We start from the raw sequence: 21,657 nt of genomic DNA, 5'->3' as shown, positions 1-21,657 counted from the left end.
CACATCAGAATGACCACTGATTGAACAAGCATCTAGAAGAGATTATGTGAGGGCAATAACAAACCCACTTGCTGTAAAAGGAAACTCTGGTCACAAGGTCTGGAGGCCTAGGATTTGTGATCCCACAGTTTGAAGATAAGCCTGACCCCTCCAGTCAAGGGAAGAGGTAGGACCTCCTGAGTAGGTGGATCCAGAGAGACCCTTCAGGCCTGCTGGAAACATGAAGACCCATCGCTGTCCTGAAGGAGGGTCCCAGCGCTGATAAAGACAAAACACAGCGCTGCTGTGTCATAACTGGAGGTTGGATAACGGGGCTGAGAGGCCTTGAGATAACAATCACATAAGATTCCCTTTATGGCTTCTTACAGGTCTCTCTTCCTTACCAAACATGGGCCACTCAAAGGCAGAAAGCACATCTTCATTAATCTCTGAACTGTCAGGACCTAGACCCTGTAGGTACAGGATAATAATATTAAATGCTGAATATATGAATAGGTCACTTGGTAGTTTCCACAGGATTTTCATGCACATGTGCACATTTAATGCCCCATTTCAATTCCAAGAGTTGGGTTTTAGAAATTCCATTTTAAAATGGAGAACTAGGGACAAGACAGGAATAAAGATGCAGACATAGAGAATGGACTTGAGGACACAGGGAGGGGGAAGGGTAAGCTGGGACGATGTGAGAGAGTGGCATGGACATATATACACTACCAAACGTAAAATAGATAGCTAGTGGGAAGCAGCCGCATAGCACAGGGAGATCAGCTTTGTGCTTTGTGACCACCTAGAGGGCTGGGATAGGGAGGGTGGGAGGGAGACGCAAGGGGGAAGAGATATGGGGATATATGTATATGTATAGCTGATTCACTTTGTTATACAGCAGCAACTAACACACCATTGTAAAGCAATTATACTCCAATAAAGATGTTTTAAAAAAAAAAGAAGAAAATTAAAAAATAAAGTGGAGAACTAGAGGCTTGGAGAGACTGACTGCCTCTTCTAAGACTATACAGCTGGGAAATAACAAAGCCTGCACCACGCATCTTCCCCAGCAAGCTCACCGTTCGCCCCTACCACCATCAGCGCACCCACCCTGTGTAGATCCCACTGCAGACCGTGAGAAACCCTCATGCTCTGCCCTCTCTCATCCCTCCTTGTCTCTACACACTCTCTAATCAGGAGTGCTAGAAGTTTCCATGTGCCAGAGACTGAGCTAGGTGCCGGACATACTGTGATGAATCAAAGTCCCTGCTTGCATGGAGTTTGCATTCTAGGAAGGAGACAGAGAAGAAGCAAGAACGGACATACGAGATAACGAGCTACAAAGAAAACCAAACTCAAGGTTGTGATAGAGTGTGATGGACGAGGCAAGCGCGACTTGGTAGGGTGGTCCAGAAAAGGCTCTCCAAGGAGAGACACCTGAGCTGAGACCTAGTAAGAGAAGGAGCCAATCCTGCAAAAACCTTGGGTGGAGTATCCCAGGCAGGGGGAAGAGCATGTGCAAAGCCTCTCAAGTGGGAAGGGCTGGACACAGAGGAGGAACAGGGTGTTACCCAAGCTGAGTTAGATGCTTCCTCCATTCTCATCAGTGCCCTGTGCGAATCCCTGCAACAGGTCTTTTCATGCTGTGCTGTCCTCACTGACCTTCTTAGTTCTCTGTGGGCATCTTTAACGGGTCTGTCTCTTTCACCTCTTGGCTCCCGATGTCTGGCATAATTCCTGGCACATGGTTGATTTCCAACTTCCCCTGCTATTGGGTCAAGGAGGCAATCTGAATTCATTGGAACCTACTCAGAGATACTCTTGAGCCAGTCGACAACAGGTCTGAGGTTTTCAGAGATGCTCAGAAGAATCAAAACAAAATCGGAAAGTAAGCGGCTACAGAGTTGAGCAGAAGGGGAAAAAAATTACCCGCGTCTGTAGCTACCTTCTGACAGATGTTATAAATAAGAAATGTATAAGTGCGTAATTTACAGGATATCTATGACAGAGCCCAGAGTGCTGATTCAGAGGGAACATAGGTGAGTAATGAGATTTTTATGGGACACTGTGTACAGGTTTGTTCGGGATTTGTAGTCTTGGTTTCTCAGGAATCACGAATGGCTTCCCTGTCCACTCCCACCCCCTTAGGCTGAAAAATATGGATTCAGACAGGATCCCAATAATACACATTTAAATAATTATATCATCCCTGACAAGGCCTACTCTTTGGACATGATCTCATGATCTCTTTTTCCCTGGCAGTCCCAGTAAACCCAGATGGGCAGACAGTCCCTTAAGAAGCTGTGGTATTTAGGAAAATCTATTCATTTCCACAGCTTGGCCCTTTATCCGTTTCCACCTCCCATTCTTTATTTATGAGGCCACATTTGCATGAAAACAAAATCCTTGTTCATCCAAAAGGCATTGTTAAGCTTAGGTTTTCTGAAGACTCTTCTAATTACAGAGACAATCTTGGGATTGATGCTCAGAATAGAAAGATAGCTCATCAATAAATAAGTCAGTAAGTGCAGGTTCCAGGGCCAGATCCACCGCTAACTCACAGAGGAAGTCACATTTCTAAATGTTTTTTCATGTATAATGAAAGGATTGAACAAGAATAGTAGTTCCCAGCATAGAGTTCTAGGATGGTCGAACTCCTCAAAATATGCTTTTTGGTTTTTAAAAACTTTATAGAAAGCACAAACATTCCCTGAAAAGACCACCTAAATACCTAAAACTGCACATTTCCAAATGACATTTAATAGTCTAAACATATTCCAAATAAAATTACTAATTTTTTCCCTCCAAATCCACATTTTCCTAGTCCACCACCCTCATACAATCACTCACGTAGTCGTTCAAGCCAAAAATCCAGCAATAGTTTCTGATTTCTCTCTGGCCCTTACTCCCCACATCCCATGAGTCAGGAAGCCCTATCAGATTCATTTCCAAAATATCGATACAGCCCGAATCCGTCCGTTTCTCTCCATTCCCACCGTCTCTGCACCAAACTGAGTCATGATTATCTCTCACCTGGCCTTGGTCATTCGCCTCCAGACAGAACCCCTGCTTCCTCAGCAATGGATTACCCCGTTACATTCCGTTCTCCAGCCCCAGCCTTTGACTGCCCTGCCTAAAACCCCACAGTGGTTCCTTTTGCCTTTGGCATGAAATCCCACTTTCTACAGCGGCCGTCAAGCCCTCCGTCCCAACACCACCTTCTTCTAGATACCCCACCCACCCCATTATGGCTTTCCATGCTCACTGGCCTTCTATCTTTTTCTAGAAAATGCCAAGCTCTTTCTCTCCTCTAGGCTGTACTTTCTGTGCCATCTTCCTGAATCTTTCCTGTAGATCTTAAAGGGCTGACCTCTTATTATTTGCATCTCAGCTCAGAGGTCAATTTCTCTAAGTCTTTCACTCTTTCTCTCTATCTGATATTGTTCTTTCTATCTAAAATTGATAGAGCCACTCTATTTAACATTGCCCACCATTGCCTTCTCACAGTCTTTATCTTCATTTCATTTATTCCTATCTGAAATTAAATTAGATATTTTTGATTAAATGAATCTTTTTTTTTACTTTTTATTTACGTTTTATTTACTTTATATGAGAACAATGCCTGGTTCTTGCAACCCAGTAATTAACATTGATTCTCTTGGGCTGATCAAAACTCTGATTGGCAATAACATATGACTTTCATCTTTAAGAAGGAGAAAAATATTTGATAATTAATAAGTATTATGATGACAGTTAACATTTATTGACCGCTTACCAAGTGCCGGGCATTGTGATAAGCATTTTATGGGCAAATTTCACTTAATCTTCATATTGACTCTATTACATAAATACCTTTATTATGCTCACTTTATAGATGAAGCAACTTGAACGCAGAGAGACCCAGCCAAGTGCCTATGGACATTATAAAGCAAGGTGAGAGGACAGGGCTAGAACCCATGTTGTCTGAATCCCAAGTCCAGGCACTTAATCATTATAGTATTCTCCCTCTCTTAGTAGTTGCAACTTAATCTTTTCCCCCCTAAAGTTTCCAGGCAATAAAAATAATGAATACATGTCATTATCTGAAAAAAGTTCAGAAAAATTTTAAGATTATTTAAAAGTGCCGTAGGAGTCCAGCTGGTGCCGCAGTGGGGTTCCTTAGTCTAACAGCGGGCAACTGATCTGTCAGCTCCCCAAGTTTCAGATACCAATCAACCAAGTTCACAGCTGCCATGTTGCTAATTTGTTCATTTCCAGTGAGAAAATAGCAATCAAGCAAACATGATAGTGATGTTTGAGGATCCAGCCCAATCCACACAGGGAGCAAGATTGGGAACAGAATTTATTGGTAAGGATATAACAAAGGCAGGGAGATGAGTGAAAAGATGCTAATGGCCAATGTTCCTGATTCTCTGGGACAGAGGGCTTGGAGGTGGAGTCTTTCCTGCAGAACAGACCTAGACAGGCTCTGACTCTCTTCAACTTCTTTCTCATAAGTACTTTCTTTGTCTATAACAATGCCGATAGTCTATTCATCATTATGTATTAGCCTAGAAAATATTTTATTTCTAGGATGACTTTACACTTTCTCACACTGATCTAAGGCAGTTTTATAGCTTAACTCTCAGAGAACAATCTTACCTACTTCGAATTCTTGTGAAGCATGTTGTTGTGGTCCCTATATTCTATCTACAAAAGAGTATCCATTGGTCCAAAATGGGACAGAAGGGCAGTGGAGAGCCGTCAGCTGGTAGTCTAGGTCCCTTCGAATACTCAATTCCGAGCCTTAAATGGGCAAGGAAAACAATGTTCTTTCCCTTCTTTCCCCTTTCCCTTCAGAGGTTTAAATCTGACACCAGCAATAAGGCATCCTCTGCTTATAATGCTGTCTTAATTCATCATTTACAACAGCTGATTTTATTACCTTCCCTGCTTGTATCATAATGAAGTGAAAAATTGATGGGCAGTCAGGGTAAAGGTTTTACCAACTCCTATTGCTCTTCCATCAGGATTGCCTGTGAGCATGTTTGTTTGTTTTTTTTCCCACTTCTCTCCCTAACCCATCACATGAATTAAAAGTCATAAGGAACCTGGAAGAACCATCTCAAGCAAGGTTCTGATTTTCAGGAAGTCCCAGAGTCATGTCTTTGGGGCAGCCTGGGGGTAAGTGTCCTATTTTGATCAGAGAATATTTTCTTGGTATTGGCAATACATAGAGAAACAAAATTCTGGAAAAGAGGTTACCCTCTGAGAATTAAACTAATAAAATACATGATATGATTGTGATTAGCCATCTGTGAGCATAAAGCAAAAGAGAGCTTGTAAATGTGTCACTGAAAAATTTTCAGACAACCAAACCTCCAATAAAGATGATGGGAATAAACTCAGGGAGATGAGTCTGGAAATTGACAGCAATTTAGAAAGCATAAAACTAATCAATTGCAATGCACTCTGCCCAAGAAAATCTTGAGGAGGGGGTGAGACTGCCACTCCAGAGAGCATTCAACACACACTCCCCAGGAGTATGGCCGTCCTGAGCCAAGGGGAGGGAGAGCCCCAGAAAAAACACCCTGCACTTCCTAGAGCATCAATTTTATCTGAAGATCTTGGGGAAACTATATTCAAATAAACATGAATATTTTATAGAGTAGACAACTAAAGGGAATATTTTGTGCACCTTGAAGTTTACAATTGACAAGAAGAGAATGCTTTTCTACTGCTTTCCCCAAGTCCCTTCCATACACAGATAGGCAAGCCTTGTCTCAAATGCTTGCTTGTTAGCTTCATTGTTTAGGGCTTCCACAAATTTGCACATTCTCCAAATGTGCATATTCTCCCATTTACTCTCTCTCTCTCTCTCTCCTGCAAACACTGAACAGAATTGTCAGATCCAGAACAAGGACTCTCAGCTAGCCCAAGTCACCCAAGCCAAGTCCTTGCCTAAAATTTCAATACGTTCTATCAGGGTCCAGTCAAAAGAAGAAACAACACCAGTAATTTGAACAGTGAAAATTTATTTTGTAATGTAAAGAATTATTAACTAGTAGCAGAGAACTAATGACTGTGGGCTAAGGAGTGGGCATGTGAGCCAACCTGCCATGCCCATTCATTTATGGATTGTCTGCTGCTGCTTTCTCACTAAAACATTGAGTTGAGTAATTCTGAACAGACCGTATGGCCGCAAAGCCTAATATACTTACTCTCTGGCCCTTTAAAGAAAAAGTGTGCTAAATCCTGCTCTAGAGAACATAGGAGTAGCAGATATAGGGCTAAGATAGAGCACCCAAAGAAGAACCATCTGAGAAAAAACCACCCACCATGCCGGGCTGAGATTCAGACCTCGCTCTAGAAGGTGTAGTTAGGGTCCTCTGGATGGTGGAAAATTCACTAAAGTGCTGTAGGTCAGTGCTGGCAAGTTGGAAACTGCCTGCTGGGGTATAACCAGACTCACCAGGAGGCCACCCATTAGGGTGTCACTGGGAATCACCAGGAATTCACAGATGGGTATCTGCAAAACTCACGGAAGGGTTTTGTCACTGGGTATCCCACATGCCACTGGCAGCCTCGCACTACAAGAGCCAGAGATAAAATTATACCAGAACCCAGAAGAGGAGCCCCCCTCTTTGCAATGTCCCTCCAAAGTCCCCTATTGACAAAGCCTGGCGTCAAGCCATCTGGTAAACAAGAAATGTTTACAGGGTACAGCTTCAGCATCACAAACCAGGGTAAAAAGCATGAATTTGGAACTGAGAAGCAACAAATTAGGTACCAGTGCTAAGAAATATGTTAAAAGAACAGTAATTTCATAATTTCTGTTGAGTATTTCTAATTGTAGGTTGAAAAAATCTGAAATTTAGAAATGTGGCTTATGTTAAAAAAAAGCGTGTATAACTGCTCCGTCCTCTGAAACCCACTAAAATGGCAATAAAGGAATTTTTTAAGTATAAAGCTCTAATGAATAAAGACAGTAGGAGGAAAACAAAGGAATTTTTTTTAACTTCAACAAACTTTAAGAAGCCAGAAAGCTAGCCATTAGAGAAGTAGTGTATGATACAGAGTGGGGACACCTACAACCCAAGATGCCTGCGAGGGGATGCGAGGCAGTTCACCCCACAGAAACTTTGAAAGGTGTAGAATTTGGAGGCAGCAGGTATCATACATGTTCAGGGTGAGTACAAGACTGAAATCACAGTACATTTTTTGGCTCAGTCTGAGACAACCAAGTACCACAAACTGGGTGGCTTAAACAACAGAAATTCATTTTCTCACAGTTCTGGAAGCTAGAAGTCCCAGATCAAGGTGTCAGCAGAGTCTCTTTCTTCTGAGGTCTTTCTCCTTGTCTTGTAAATGGCTGTCTCCTCCCTGTGTCTTCACATAGTTTTCCCACTGTAATTGTCTGTGTTCAAATTTCCTCTTCTTACAAGGACACAAGTCATATCGGATTAGGGCCCACTCTGATGACTTCATTTTAACTCAATTGCCTCTTTAAAGATTGTCTCCAAATACAGTCACATTCTGAGGTTCTTCAACATATGAATTTGTGGGGAAGGTGGTACACAAGTCAGCCCGTAAAACACAGGAAACAGTCAGAAGTCTCTTTGTAGAGTGGTTGGTCCCTGTCTCCTCCTTCACCTCAGGAAACCAACCAACTACCTACAAGCACATGTGCACACACACAGGGGACCAGTGGCTTATTCTCAGGAGAAGCCAAATGGAGAAGGCTCAGGACATTCTTCAAAATACAGAGGGGTCAGAAGTTGAAAACAAGAGTTTAAGTGACATTTCTGCTTCTATGAATAGGCCTTACAGATGGGTGATTTCAGAAGTCTTCTTTTGAGAAACCTAAGATCCCCAAATAAATGTCTGGTAGATACTGAGGTCAAATCTACAGGTGGCTGTCAATCCCAGTGTCTTAAAAATTATTTTAAAAGATGTTCAATCTACACTCTCAGTGCTTCTAATCAGTTTTTGAGTCATCACTATTAAATGTGAATGAACAACCAGACATTTATAAAAAGCATCCAACATTAGAAAAACCCTAAGCACAATAAAAGCTTTCAACATCTAGGGAAAGCCCGAAACGCAACAACTGAAAGAAGAATAAGGGGAAGGAGAAGGAAGAGGAGAAAGAGGAGGAAGAAGAGAGGGAGGAGGGGGAGGAAAATGAGGAGGAGGGGTGAGAAAGGAAAACTATTAGCTATAGTGAATAAGCTAGAAGGAATAAAATTAGAGAGATTAAAAAAAGACATTGCAGGGCTTCCCTGGTGGCGCAGTGGTTGAGAATCCGCCTGCCAATGCAGAGGACACGGGTTCGAGCCCTGGTCTGGGAAGATCCCACGTGCCGCGGAGCAACTAGGCCCGTGAGCCACAATTGCTGAGTCTGCACCTCTGGAGCCTGTGCTCCGCAACGAGAGGCCGCGATAGTGAGAGGCCCGCACACCGCGATGAAGAGTGGCCCCCACTTGCCGCAACTAGAGAAAGCTCTCGCACAGAAACAAAGACCCAACACAGCCATAAATAAATAAATAAATAAATAAATAAAATTAAAAAAAAAAAAAGACATTGCAGATATAAGATGGGATGCTGTATAGGCAAGAGGAGAGGAGAGACAATTAGAAAAAATGGGGCTTCCCTGGTGGTGCAGTGGTTGAAAATCTGCCTGCTAATGCAGGGGACACGGGTTCGAGCCCTGGTCTGGGAGGATTCCACATGCCACGGAGCAACTAGGCCCGTGAGCCACAACTACTGAGCCTGCGTGTCTGGAGCCTGTGCTCCGCAACAAGAGAGGCCACGATAGTGAGAGGCCCGCGCACCGCAATGAAGAGTGGCCCCCACTTGCCGCAACTAGAGAAAGCCCTAGAAACGAAGACCCAACATAGCAATCAATCAATCAATAAATAAATAAATCAAAAAAAAAAAAGTAAGCAGAAACCCATAGGTTTAAAAAAAAAAAAAAAAAGAAAAAATGGAAAATTGTTAGTCCAAACAAAAAAATGTAACACTAAGATTGGTAAGTAAAAATTGACATATTTCATGAAGTAGAACAAATAAAACAAAAAGCTGAAACTAAGAGGTAAAAAGATAAGACACCTAGAGTATTGACCCAGGAAACTCAAAAACAGATTAACAAAATAGAAAAAAAATGGAGAGGAAATTATTTTCAAATTCATATCCAAGAACATTTCCCAGAACCAAAGGATATGAGAATCTCTAGATTGAAAGAACAGCCTACTGTGTCCAGCACAGTGAATGATAAAAGTCAAACACACAGGCTCTTCATTATGAAATTTCAGGACACCAGAGAGTAAAAGAAAAAAAAATCCTATAAATTACCTGGGGAGTGGGAGGAAAGGTCACTGACAAAGTGTATATGGAATGGACTAATATCAGACTTCTTGACAACAAATCTTGAGATTAGAAAGCAATAAAAAAATGATTTCTCAACTGTGAGGTACAATGATTTGTAACCTAGCATTATATACGCAGCCAAATTATCAACCAAGTATAGAGGTAGATTAAAAACATTTTCAGAAAAGCAAGAATTCAAACATGTAATTATCACTGTGAAAAACTTCCTATGAATTCAGGAGCATGTGCTCCAGCAAAGTGAAGGAGTAAATCAAGAGTTTCCAAGGAAAGAGTGGATCCAACACAAGAACACAAAAAAGAAAGTCCATGATGAGAGCCATGCGGCAGGCCTGGGAGGCAACGGTCCAGATAGAAACATAAGACGGGAAGCACTTGGAGAGAGGAACTTAGTGAAAAATAATTAGTTTACAGATTTTTTTTGACCATTTGGAAAATAATATGGATGGATGTATAAGAAACACAATGAAGCATTAAAAAAATAAGTATAAGCACACAAAAAAGTAAGCAAAATATGAAGAAAATATTAACTCTAGGGAAAAAACCAATATATACAAGAAAGAAGATATATTTATGACATAGCTCTTGGTTATTACATTTTTTTCATGGTAATAATAATGTCAGTCTTGATCGGTGACTTGACCAAAATTCTTTACATCATTTTAATGAGAGTATAGGAAGGAAAGGTAGGTGGAAAAGGGGTGGGAGGAAAGTCAGAGAACTAAATCCTCATCTATCACAAGAGAATGTCAATACATAATGTCTAAAATTAATACATGACAAGACATGCATTTTATTTAGAAATATAGAGGTAAGTATGAGAAAACAAGAGCTAAAAGAGTTGAAAGCAATTGTCTACAGGGAGTTGAACTGTAGAGTTGGGAATGGTTAGTTGGGGACCTCTGGTTTTCATTATACACCATTTACTATTTGAATTTCAAACTAGTGCACACATTACTTTATTAAAAATTGAATTTAAGAAGCAAAGAACTGGGCTAGGAGATTGGAGTGAGAAGTGACAGGCAGCTACCTGGTAACTGAAGCACCTGTGGAACCTGATAAATATTGGAGTGAGTAGTGAACTTCCTGCAGGGCTGTGGAAAGGGGCTCATGTTATTTTAACTGCATGTTAAAGGAAAATATGAGGCCAGCAGAATGAAGGACTCAAGAATATTTGGGTTAAAAGCAAAACCCAAAATTCATGGACTTTAATAAATCCTAGGGTCATTTATGGCTTAATCTTTGCAGACTAGTAATCAGAAGTAATTCAAAAGTAACTCCATTCAAAAAAGCATGAAAGGAAATTCAATTCACAATCCAGCACAACCATTTTGAAAGCCGTTCCTACTGTCTTCACTTCTCTTGCTCTTCACAATGGCTTTGGATCTCAAAATCAAACCCTCCTCTCTCTGCAGCGTGCACCCCACCAGCCCTTGATCATGTAGATTGACTTGGTTTCACTCCCTTTTCTCCACATCTGTGGCCGGTCCCTCTCCACGTTTTCTATCAATTTTATATTCACTAAGTAGGCTGGCAAGACCTTTTCTTTAGTTAGCAGAATTGGAGAAGAGAGGAAACCATAACAAGGTAGTAAATATTGTCCTTATTCCCACTCCTAGAATTTTCTGGGTTAAAATCGAAGGCAGGAAAAAAAATTCACACCACAATGCCCTTTCTTTAAGTTATTCCTACAAAGCACTACAGTGGTATGCTTTCACTCCTGGGGTGAGTTTATGAAGCTCTGAGCAGAGAAAATGGAACATCACACATTGGCTGTGCCCAGGCATAAGAGACCCAGACCTCAGGGCTAAATAGTCACTAGAACATATGCTCTCCTTGAGAGCAGGGATTCTCGTCTGCTTGGTTCATGCTGCTGTATTCCCAGTGCCTAGACCAGATCCTGCCCTGAACTAGGTACTCGATACGTTTTTGAAAACTTGAACCTTTGGCAGCTAACATCCTAGCAAGGTCATACAGTTTCAGCAAGCAATCCCCTTCTCCGTGCAGTGACCCAGCCACAGTGCAAGGTGGTGTTTCTCTTGCAAACTAAGAAACCGGAGTGCCAGGATCCACCTCAGCCTCATAAGCAGGTGAACATGAGACCATTCCCCAGCACATTCTTGATATACTGAGAGAATCTGGTTTCTGAGCATACACTACCGGGTACCTGACCTCAAACTAGGGTGAAATCACCCAGGAAATCCACTCAAGATGGTCCATTGCAGCCTGCCAGCTGGCCAGCCTCCCCTGGTGATACCTCCAGCTTAATATATAACCTAGTGTTTACAGAACTAGAGTCCTGGGCTAGGAAACATGAGACCCAGAACTGAAAACAAAGTACAGAGCTCCTCACTCTATAGAGTGTGGGATTTCGGACCCAGGACCTGTTGGAGTGGCAGGGGAAATATCCAAGAACACACACAACAGAAAAGCAGAATTGCAGAGCTACTGGGCAATCAGCATGTGGGGGAAACCAGGGCTCCCGGGTCACTGGGAGGAAGTTCATGGCGGGAACGAGTCAGCCAGCATGGGTGATTCTAGTAAGATATGGCAACTCAACTAAATATGATCTTTGAGGACATATCAAAATGACAGAGGGAATTTTAAAATGCACTTCTGTACAAATGCAGATGACTCACCGATGTATTCTGAAACAAGCTATTTGACATGGAGTTCCCTTGACCATGCCCTGGGATGACTCAACTTGTTCCCAAGGGTAGAGAGCAATGCCACTTCTCCTGGGGAGGAAACGTAGAGAGAAATGGATTTCCCATTATAATGTGGTCTCCTTTGTTACTTTAGTGTCTACTGTCATCTAAGTCATTTCAAAAATCTGAAAAGAAGTCTTATTTTCAAATTCATAATGTTGACCAAAGAGCTTACCTTTATTATGCTCATAAATCATTCATACCTCCTTCATAACAAAGAAATTATTTTTAATTTTTATGTTTTTTTTCTCTTTCTTCACAACAGGAGAGGAAATGAGAATAATATTTTATGTTAATAGGAACAAAATGTTCAAAATGTATGCACTGTATAGAAATCTTACAAAATGTTTCAGTGGAAACATTTTTTAACCAACAAAGGAAATGAAACACAAAAATCCACATTAAAAAAATGCTGACGATTTTTACTTCAACGAGGGACCTGTGAGGAGTGGATTATGGGTGTGTGGAGGGGAGCCTTGTGAGAAAATGACAGTCCACAGGGCTCGTGCGGTGAGGGGCTGTGTCGAATACCAGTGGGTAACCCAGCCTGGCTCTCAGGTGCACTCCCCGCTGGTCAGCCCCTTCCAGAGGCCAGGCAAGTCTTCCGGGGAGGGATCGAAATCCCTGAGTTCAGTCTCCAGGGACTGAGGCAGATGCTGCAATACGGGAAATTCTTTCCCTCTGCCAGAAAGATGCCATGACTCCTTGGACCATGCAATTGCTCTAATGATAACCCAAGGATTCATTTCCATGCACTGAAAGGTTAATAGTAAAGGGAGGGGAGAAGGAAATAGCTAATAGTAAAAAGCAGGGAGCCCTGGCATCTCATCAAAACCCACAGCATCCGAGGCAGTACTGGTGGGAAACAAGATTTAGAGGGGAGAGAGTCATTTCTTTGACACTGATTGAGTGCTATGCTCCTGCCGCACATAGGCCAGTGAATGCAAAGGTGGTACTTTGCAGTGGGACTGTTGGCATGTGGTGGGACAGAATTCTGGGGCAACCAGGCTTCCCAGCATCTAGAGAGATTTGTGACCCACATTTTCGGATTTCAGCACCTTCCTGTGGGAACAGCCACCTTGAGTCCTACAGGCAAGCTGATGGGGAAGGACCTTAACCCTCAAGGCAGGACAGACTAAACAAGCAGTTTCCCTCGCCATGAACTCTGAGAATGGAGACATATCTCTCCTGTCCAACCAAAATGCCACTCCTCAAAATGCCACTCACTGAGTTATTAACTTCTGAAATATCCAAAATGCTTTGAATTAGTCTCATCCTTGTTAAAATACATTTTTAAACATTTACAGCTTGTGCAATAAATGAATCACAATTTTTGGAGAGCAGATTTTCATCAGTGAGAAAGGGGAAAGATGAAAGAGGAAAAAACATATTTTGAGGACCCATTGTATGCCAATTACTTTGCCTGGTGCTTTTTAAATTTATCTCATGTAAGTCTCAAAGTAGCCCTTGTAAATAAGCATGAGCTCCTAAACTGGTCATTTTATTTGTTTGCCAGCTTCCTTTATTCTCTCTGCATCTGTTTTCTGCCCTACTGAATGCATCGCTCAGGCTCCCCCGTTTCTGGTAGAGATCGGCCAATGGGAAACACTGGTATAAGGTCACAAGGTTGGGGGAGAGAGAGAGAGATCAAGGTGTTTCTTGATCTTGATTCCCTCCATATTTTCAAGCTGCATTTCTGTCTGCCGCTGTTTTTCATTGTAAAAGTCCCTTAATATTTGACTCAAAATATCACTTGCATTATTTTGATAAGCAGTAATTTTAAGAAATGAAGAATTGGACTAGGGGAAAAAACTGGAGAGAGAGGTGACTGTTAGTTACTTGGGAACTGAAACACTCCCCTTGGAACTTTGAAACTCTCAGAGAGCCATCAGAAGGCATGTGGGGGACCGTGATACATCACACCCAAGCTCATCAACCCAGCACCACAGGTAACCCAGCTGGTGGCCCATGTCTTCCAGCTTTCTCCTAATTAGGGCGGTTTTCCTGTCTTCTTGCTTGGGGCAGTGTTCATCTCTCCCCTTGTTTCAGAAGTGATTAACCTGATGGGACCTATAAGGCCAAAAAGCCCCCTTCACTGTTTGCTTCCAGGAAAAGCAGCTAGTTCTCTGACAAATAGGAATCCTGTGTCCGACTCTGATATCTCGGCTTCATTCAGATCCCATCTCCGCCATGACCCATGCTAAACTACAAGTGATCTAACGAAATATAAATGTTTACTTGTCTCTTTATTCCTACCGCAACGGAAAAAAAATTAGCTAAGCCATTGCTCGGTTCACTAACAAAATTAAATACAATTTAAAAGAATGCTAAATACTGAATTTTTATTTCCCATGTAGAAATGGTACAAAGTAAATATACCACCTAAATAAGGAGAATATCAACTGTTTCCATATCCCCAGGATTTTATTACCTAAGGTGCGTTATATTGAAAGAGGATAGTTAGTATAAACTATGATTTTTCATTTATTACACTCCTTTTGTTTTGAATCTCAGGGGCTTATTGTTTGAGATATACTTGTTGATGTCTGTAAATAAAGACCTTTTTTTAACCATACAGCTCTTCTGACATTAACAGAGCAGCTATCCATCTGAAAAAATTGGCCCCTTTGAGGAAGCCATCAGAATTTGTGCAAAAATCAATACCCGTGAATGGGAGCTCTGGCTTGTAATGAAACACTGAGGAGACATTTCACGGTCCCTCACCGGCTGGGACTACCGCCTGCTCCGACCTTCTGGTAGGCAAGACACACCTGGGTGGAAAGTAAAATTCTATCAACGGGAAAAGAAACAGCAACAAACTGTCAACTTTGCTTAAAGAGTGGGGCTTAAGTCAAGAAGGATCACATTTCTCATCATTCTATCTGTAGGAAGCTTAAGAATCAAGCCTGCATATGTTGTGCTTTGTAAATAAAAGAAATCTGATATATATTTTTCTTAAAGAGCAGACATTAAAGGTGCAGAATAGAATGCTGCCAAATGAGCTAACGTAGGCATGATTCTCCTGAGCCAGAAATTTCTAAGTAAGCACTTACCTAAAGCTCAGAAATAATTAATGTTCCTAACGATAACCCGATGATGCCCCAGAAGTTCTGAAAGACCTTTCTGACTCAACTTGTTTCCTGTGGCGCTATACTGCTGGATCTCTGTTATAGCCTCCCAGTTCTTGATGAAGTCATGATTCTCACACAGGACGCATAATCTTACTTTCATACCAAACAGACTATTTTAATAATCTGTGCAATTAATTCTTGAGCTAGGTTTGTGAAACTTTACTTTCAAAATGTTTCAAGACGTTGTAGATTAACACCACCAAGTTAAATCACCTTCTGGTCAAAGGAATCTCCTTTGTGTCGATTAAATCTTCTCTGGGGTAGTATACATCATAATTGTGATGGCTAATTTTGAGTGTCAACGTGACTGGGTGAAGAGATTCCCAGAAATTTGGTTACATATTACTTGTGGTTATGTCTGTGAGAGTGTTTTCAGTGAGATTAGCATTTTAATCAGTAGACTGAAAGTAGATTTCCCTCGCCAGTGTGGGAAAGGGAGGTATCGTCCAGTCCATTGAGGGCTGGAGGAAGGGAAAATTCTCTCTCTCCCCCCCAGACACAGTGGGACATCAGTCTGCTCCTGCCCTTGGACTGGGACTTACATCACTGACACTCCTGGTTGTCAGGACTTTCTGTTCAAGCAGTAATTTACGCTGTAAGCTTTTCTGGTTCTCCACCTTGCCGACGGTAGACTGTGGGACTTCTCAGCCTCCAAATCACATAAGCCAATTCCTCATAATAAATCTCTTTTTATATGAATACTGTTTCTCTTGAGAAGTCTGACTAACACAATTGCTGTCATCGTCAGTACTGTTATAAGTAATATAAATAATAAAAAATAATGCTAGCTAACAGTTACCAAATACTTAACTGTGTGCCTGGCACTGTCATGTCAAGGATTATCTCAATTAAGCCATCCTTTAAAACGAAGAGGGATTATTTTATCCTCACTTTTCAAATTCAACATTCAATATCTATTTATCGAGCACTTATTGTATTCCAGGCACTGATTTGAGTTTACAGCTATAAACAAGTCTGACGTGGAGCCTATTTTCTCCTATGAAATATGTTAATACATAAGTAAACCAACAGACAAACAAGATGATTCAGGAAGTAAAACTTTTCATAAAGACAATAAAATGATGTAATATGAATGAGAATGACCATGGGGGCCAGGAAGTAACTAGAGAAAGCTTATTTGAAAAATGATATTTGAGCAAAAGCTTAAGGATAGAAAGTGGTTACCCGCTTGAAGGTTCTGGGAAGATGGTAGATCAGCTGTGTCTGGTGTTATGAGTGTTTCACTGGATGTGAAATCTCCCACTCCAACCGAAACTTCAGTGTTCTGTCATACTTTACATCCAATGTATTGTTAGCCTTTATATCCCCATAGGGTTATGTTGCTCTGAGATTTGTATCCAGCAGACTAGGCATTTACATATCCTTCTCATGGCCCTCCTCTCTGGTGATGCATGAGCAATTACATCTCTAATCTCCAGTTGCTGCTTTTATTATAATTACCTTTTCTTTCCAGTATTTAGGCATTTTAGTTCTAAACCATGCATGTTATAGCTACCGTGTATTATCAGAACCAGCTGTTTGGCTCTTTTTGACTATTTTGAACAGACTGAGAATGAACAGAAGCATAAAGGTACTTCTGATGAACCAAGAAAACACACACACATAGCACACACACAATCAGAGTTAGCACTAAAACTAAACAAATCTGGCACAGCATTCATCAGTTTCATAAATACCAGGAATACCCACATGTTATTTGTTGAGCATGATATATTTTTTAAAGAGAGATGTTTTAAATTTTCCATTTTGTGCCAAGGTAAGTTTTATGCCTCTGTAATGTACAACATATGGATCTTATGACATTAGGCATTATTTGCATCCCAATAAAACAGCTCATTAATCAAATGGCCTATTATAACCTCCAGCTGCAGAAACCATAAAACACGCCCAAGAAAGAGGGTCATTTTTAACTTAGAATGTGTCCTTTTAAAATAACATTTGTCTGATCATGTTAAACAGTGGTCAAATCTACAAGAGATGTTAGTGCATTAGGAAAGAGATGGTAATAAGGACACAGCCAGTCCTGAAACACACGCATAAAGAATTTCTTCTCTGACTTCGGGCCACATGTTTTGCTTTCCTCCAGTTGATTTTGAATGGTGTTTTCTTATGAGGTCAAAACAAGGTCTTTTTGTGGTAACCACCATTTAGCTATGATAATGTACAGCTAAATTAGGAGCAGGTCAGTCGTTGAAGAGCTCATTAGAGAAGTAAATTGGAATTTTACACCCACATCAATGATTGCAAACCCACCAAACCTAACGAAATATGCAAACAGGACTATAAGCCCTAGCCTACTGGTTCTTTCATATCAGTTCTTGACGTGTGTGTCAGCCAGGGTCCTAATGGCAAACAATAAAAGCCAACTCCAGCTAACTTAAGCAAAGAAGGATTTCTTTGGAAGGATATTCATGGAGAAAGAGTGCTGCTGCTTCTAACACAATCAGTGAGAAGCTAGAGGGTCAGACTTGGGAATAAATAGAGAAACAGGAATCTCCAAAGGGAAGCAAAAAACACAGCAATGGCACCATAACTAAAACAGCTTGATCAGGAAGCCTCAGCTGCCATTGCCCCTAACATGAATGATCTCTGTTTCTTCTGACTTTGCGTCACTTTCTCAAGATGCAAAGCCCCAGGAGAGCATGGCTATCCGGGTAGAGTTTAGGTTATGGGCCTGCTTGGAGTGGGAAGAGAATCACCCTCTTGGTTTCTTGGGTAGGAAAGCGGTGCCTGGAATTACTCTCCCACTAAGACCTTTACCATGGTGAAAGAGAATCACTACTCTCTGAAAAAGGGAGTGATTACTAAGTTTTGTGAAACATTGAGTACCTGTTATGTGCCAAGAACTGTGCTACATAATTTTCAACAGGTGATTTCTCATTTAATTATATTTATATTATATATCTCATTTAATTAAAATCCCCACAGCCCTCATGTGGGGTTTTCTACTCACTTCATAGATGGGAACAATGAGGATTAGGAGTATTAAGTGACCTGGCCAACTTGACAGTGCTTAGTAAGGTACAAGTCAATTATCCAGTCTTGGTCTCCTGACTCCTGGTCCAATGTTCTCTTTGCTGTTCCAGAGCTGCCTTATTAACTGAATTCAACTGGACCTCTAAATTTCAACTTTCTCAGCCCTGATTATTGGTCTATATGTAGACCAATTAGAAATTTGAGTGACTGAAATAGTCTAGCCAAGAGAATTAGGTTTAGAAAACCAGAGGTTTCACTGAAGGTACTCTTTTGCCTGTCTTTGTGTCATATGATGGTCCTTGTGCCATCTTTGGGATTCAACTATGGTCCTGAGTGTGCAAAGATAAATCACCTAGACTTATCTCAAGTATGGACACACAACTCCATCAGTACGGGCATCTTTCCATTGTCCCCATAATAGAGTTATTACACCAAGAGTGTAGCACAGCAGTTGCCCAGAGGCTGACAAACCACCCTGTTTGGTTTTCCCAATCACTGAGAACATATAAGAAGATGATGCTGACAGTCATATATGCCACTTGTACCCATGAGGGCTACTACCCAGCCCCCAATACATGGGGCTACCTTCTAGGAATTCTAGGCTGAAAGACTGCGCTCTGTTTTATGAAGAGTTCAAACTGTGGAGTCAAGCTGACCTGAGCTCAAGTCCTTTCACTGCCTTTCACAAACATGTTCTTGGTTAAATTTTTCACTTTCTCTAAGACTCAATTTCATACTCTATAAATTAGAGATCATGATATATACTTTGCAACATTTTAAAAATTATCAATAAAGATAAAGCCCTCAGCTTCAAGGCTAGCTCATATAGATGTTCAATAAATGGTTGCTCTTATAATTAATATTGTTCTGAGTGATACATGACCAGAAAATCTTTTCAACCTATTTTTCCTAGGTGGATGAAGTACAAGTTCATGAGTTTTCAGCATTATGATTCCACTACGTAGCATTTTGCCCAATATAATAATTTTGAATTTGATGATATATATATCATTGCATATCTACTGTGCTATTTCTATTAGTCAGGGCTGTACCATAGAAATAGAATGAGTGATATATATAGATAGATAGATAGGTACACTTTATATATATATATATATATAATGTATATATTTATATATTACCTAATTATATATTTTATATAATATATATAATTTCAAAGAATTGGTTTCCACAATGTAGATACTGGCAAGTTTTAAATATCTAGAGTAAGCCAGCAGGCTGGAAACTCTCAGACAGGATCTGATGCTGCCATCCAGAGGTAGAGTTTCTTCTTTCTCCGTTTTGCTCTGAAGGCCTTTCAACTGATTGATGAGGCTCACCCAGATTAGTAAAATAATCTCCTGATTTGAAAGTCAACTGATTGTAGATGTTAACCACATAAAAATGTGTTCACAGCAACACCTAAATCAATGCTTGATTGAATAACTGGGTATCACAGCCTAGCCAAGTGACACATAAAAGCATCAGAGCCCACCCTTTATCAACTTGGCACCTATAAATATCTCCTTAAACAATGCTTAAACTTCCATTAAAGACCAAAAATAAGTAATATTTCTGCCTAATAGAATACACCTATCTTGTATACAATCAAAAATGCACTAACTCTTTCTCTAGAAGAGGATGCAAAGTGGGTTTTATGTACACTTCTCTTTGATATCCTATAACTTAAATACTGTGATATAAACATAACTATTATTAATAAATCTTACATTAGATGGTAAGGGAATGAGAGAGGAAAGAAAACAAAAATATTATATATCTGAATACACACACGCACATACATACACACAAATGAAAAATTTCATAAAAATTAGGAAGAAACATTAATAAAAATTACAGTCTTTGTTTCTGCAATTGGCCACGTGGTCATAGCTAGAACGTATAACCACTTTCTTCCACAACCCATTCCATATTCTCTTTGCCTCTGCAAACCTCTCAGCTGGTCATGGTTTTTAGCTTGGTGAGGTGACCCAAACCTTCATTCCTAAAGGGTCTGGGCCATTATCAATCTGGTTTGAATTAGTCATTGCGTTTTCCATTGACTTGAATCACAGGTCATGGTAGTACTAAGAAACAACCTAAGGGATCTCCTGTATTCTAGACATAATCTTCCTTAGCTTCACTGTGTAGTAGCAGCGCAATTTCCCCTTGGGAGTCAAGATCAATACACCCAGCCAGCACAGGACTCCCTTCTTTGCCTGTTGATTCAGAGGCATGAGGAACAAAAGTGGCTTAGTAGCAATCTTAACCTCCAGTTCAGTGAAATCACCATTGTGTCTCCTAGTTGGAAGCATTCCTCCCTTTAGAACTAAGACCTCTAGAACAACAGAGAGTAAGGTCACAGGGACATGAGCAAAAGTTTTGGTGAGGATCATTAGGGGTGATAGTAAATAGTGCCATTTCCATTTCTACCCCTTGTTTCCTGGACATGTTAATACTGGCTATTAGGAAAACGGCATCATACATTAGATGCTGATTTAGAGCATATATAGCCTGCTGGATAACACTGTTCCAGCCCTGCAAGGTATTACCGCCTCACTGGCATTGTACCTGAGTCTTCAAAAGGCCATTTTATTGTTTAATCAAGCCACCTGCTTCAGGAAGATGGGGAACATGGCAAAGCTCATGATTTCCACAAGCATAGGCCCATTGCTGCACTTCGTTTACTATGAAGTGATCAGAAACAATTCTGTGTGGAATACCATTATGGGAGATAAGGAATTCTGTAAGTCCACAGATGGCAGAAGCATTGTATGCATGGAAGACAATCCATGTCCAGAGTAAATGTCTGTTCTAATAAGAACAAAGCACTGCCCCTTCCATGGTGGAAGTGCTCCAATGTAATCAACTTGCCACCAATTAGCTGGTTGATCACCCTAGAAAATGGTGCCATACTGGGGACTCAGTGTTAGATCTGCTACTGGCAGATTGGGCACTCAGTAGTGACCATAGTCAGGTTGACCTTAATGAGTGGAAGTCCATGTTGCTGAGTCCCTGCCACTGTACCCGCTCTGTTCATGAGTTCATTGCACAGTGACAGGGATGGCTGAGGAAAGAGGCTGACTGGTACCCATGGAACAGGTCATCCTATTCTATTGATTATTAATATTCTCCTCTGTAGAGGTCAACCTTCAGTGAGCATTCACATAGGACACCAATATCCTCGTGTTTTTCACCCATTCAGAGAGATTCATCCACCTACCTCTTCCCCAGATATTGTCACTAACTTTCCAGCAATTTTTCTTCCAAGTCCCTGACCAAGCCAAACCATTGGTGGCAACCCATGAATCAGTATAGACTCATACCTCTGGCCATTTCTCTTTCCAAGCAAAATGAGTAACCACTGAGAGGATTTCTTTTCGCCACTGTTCTTCAGGGATGCTGCAGGTGTCCACTTGTGAGCGATGCCTGATTATCATGCAGAATTGTCTATAAATCAAAATTTTTTT

General features: G+C 40.9%; 1 long non-coding RNA gene across 1 annotated transcript in view; it reads right to left on the bottom strand.

Annotated features, from left to right (window-relative positions):
- The window catches only part of LOC309624958, a 92,093-nt gene extending 83,235 nt beyond the window's left edge, over positions 1 to 8,858 (bottom strand). The window contains exon 1 of the long non-coding RNA XR_014242266.1: positions 8,233 to 8,858. This is a non-coding gene — a long non-coding RNA (uncharacterized lncRNA). The remainder of the gene's footprint in view (positions 1 to 8,232) is intronic.
- Between the last annotated feature and the right edge of the window lie 12,799 nt (positions 8,859 to 21,657).

This window comes from Balaenoptera borealis (genome assembly GCF_965194805.1).
Source record: "Balaenoptera borealis genome assembly, chromosome: 3".
NCBI classification, from domain to species: Eukaryota; Metazoa; Chordata; class Mammalia; order Artiodactyla; family Balaenopteridae; genus Balaenoptera; species Balaenoptera borealis.
Note: the sequence above shows the minus strand (reverse complement) of the source record. Positions and strands in the feature narration are given on the sequence as shown.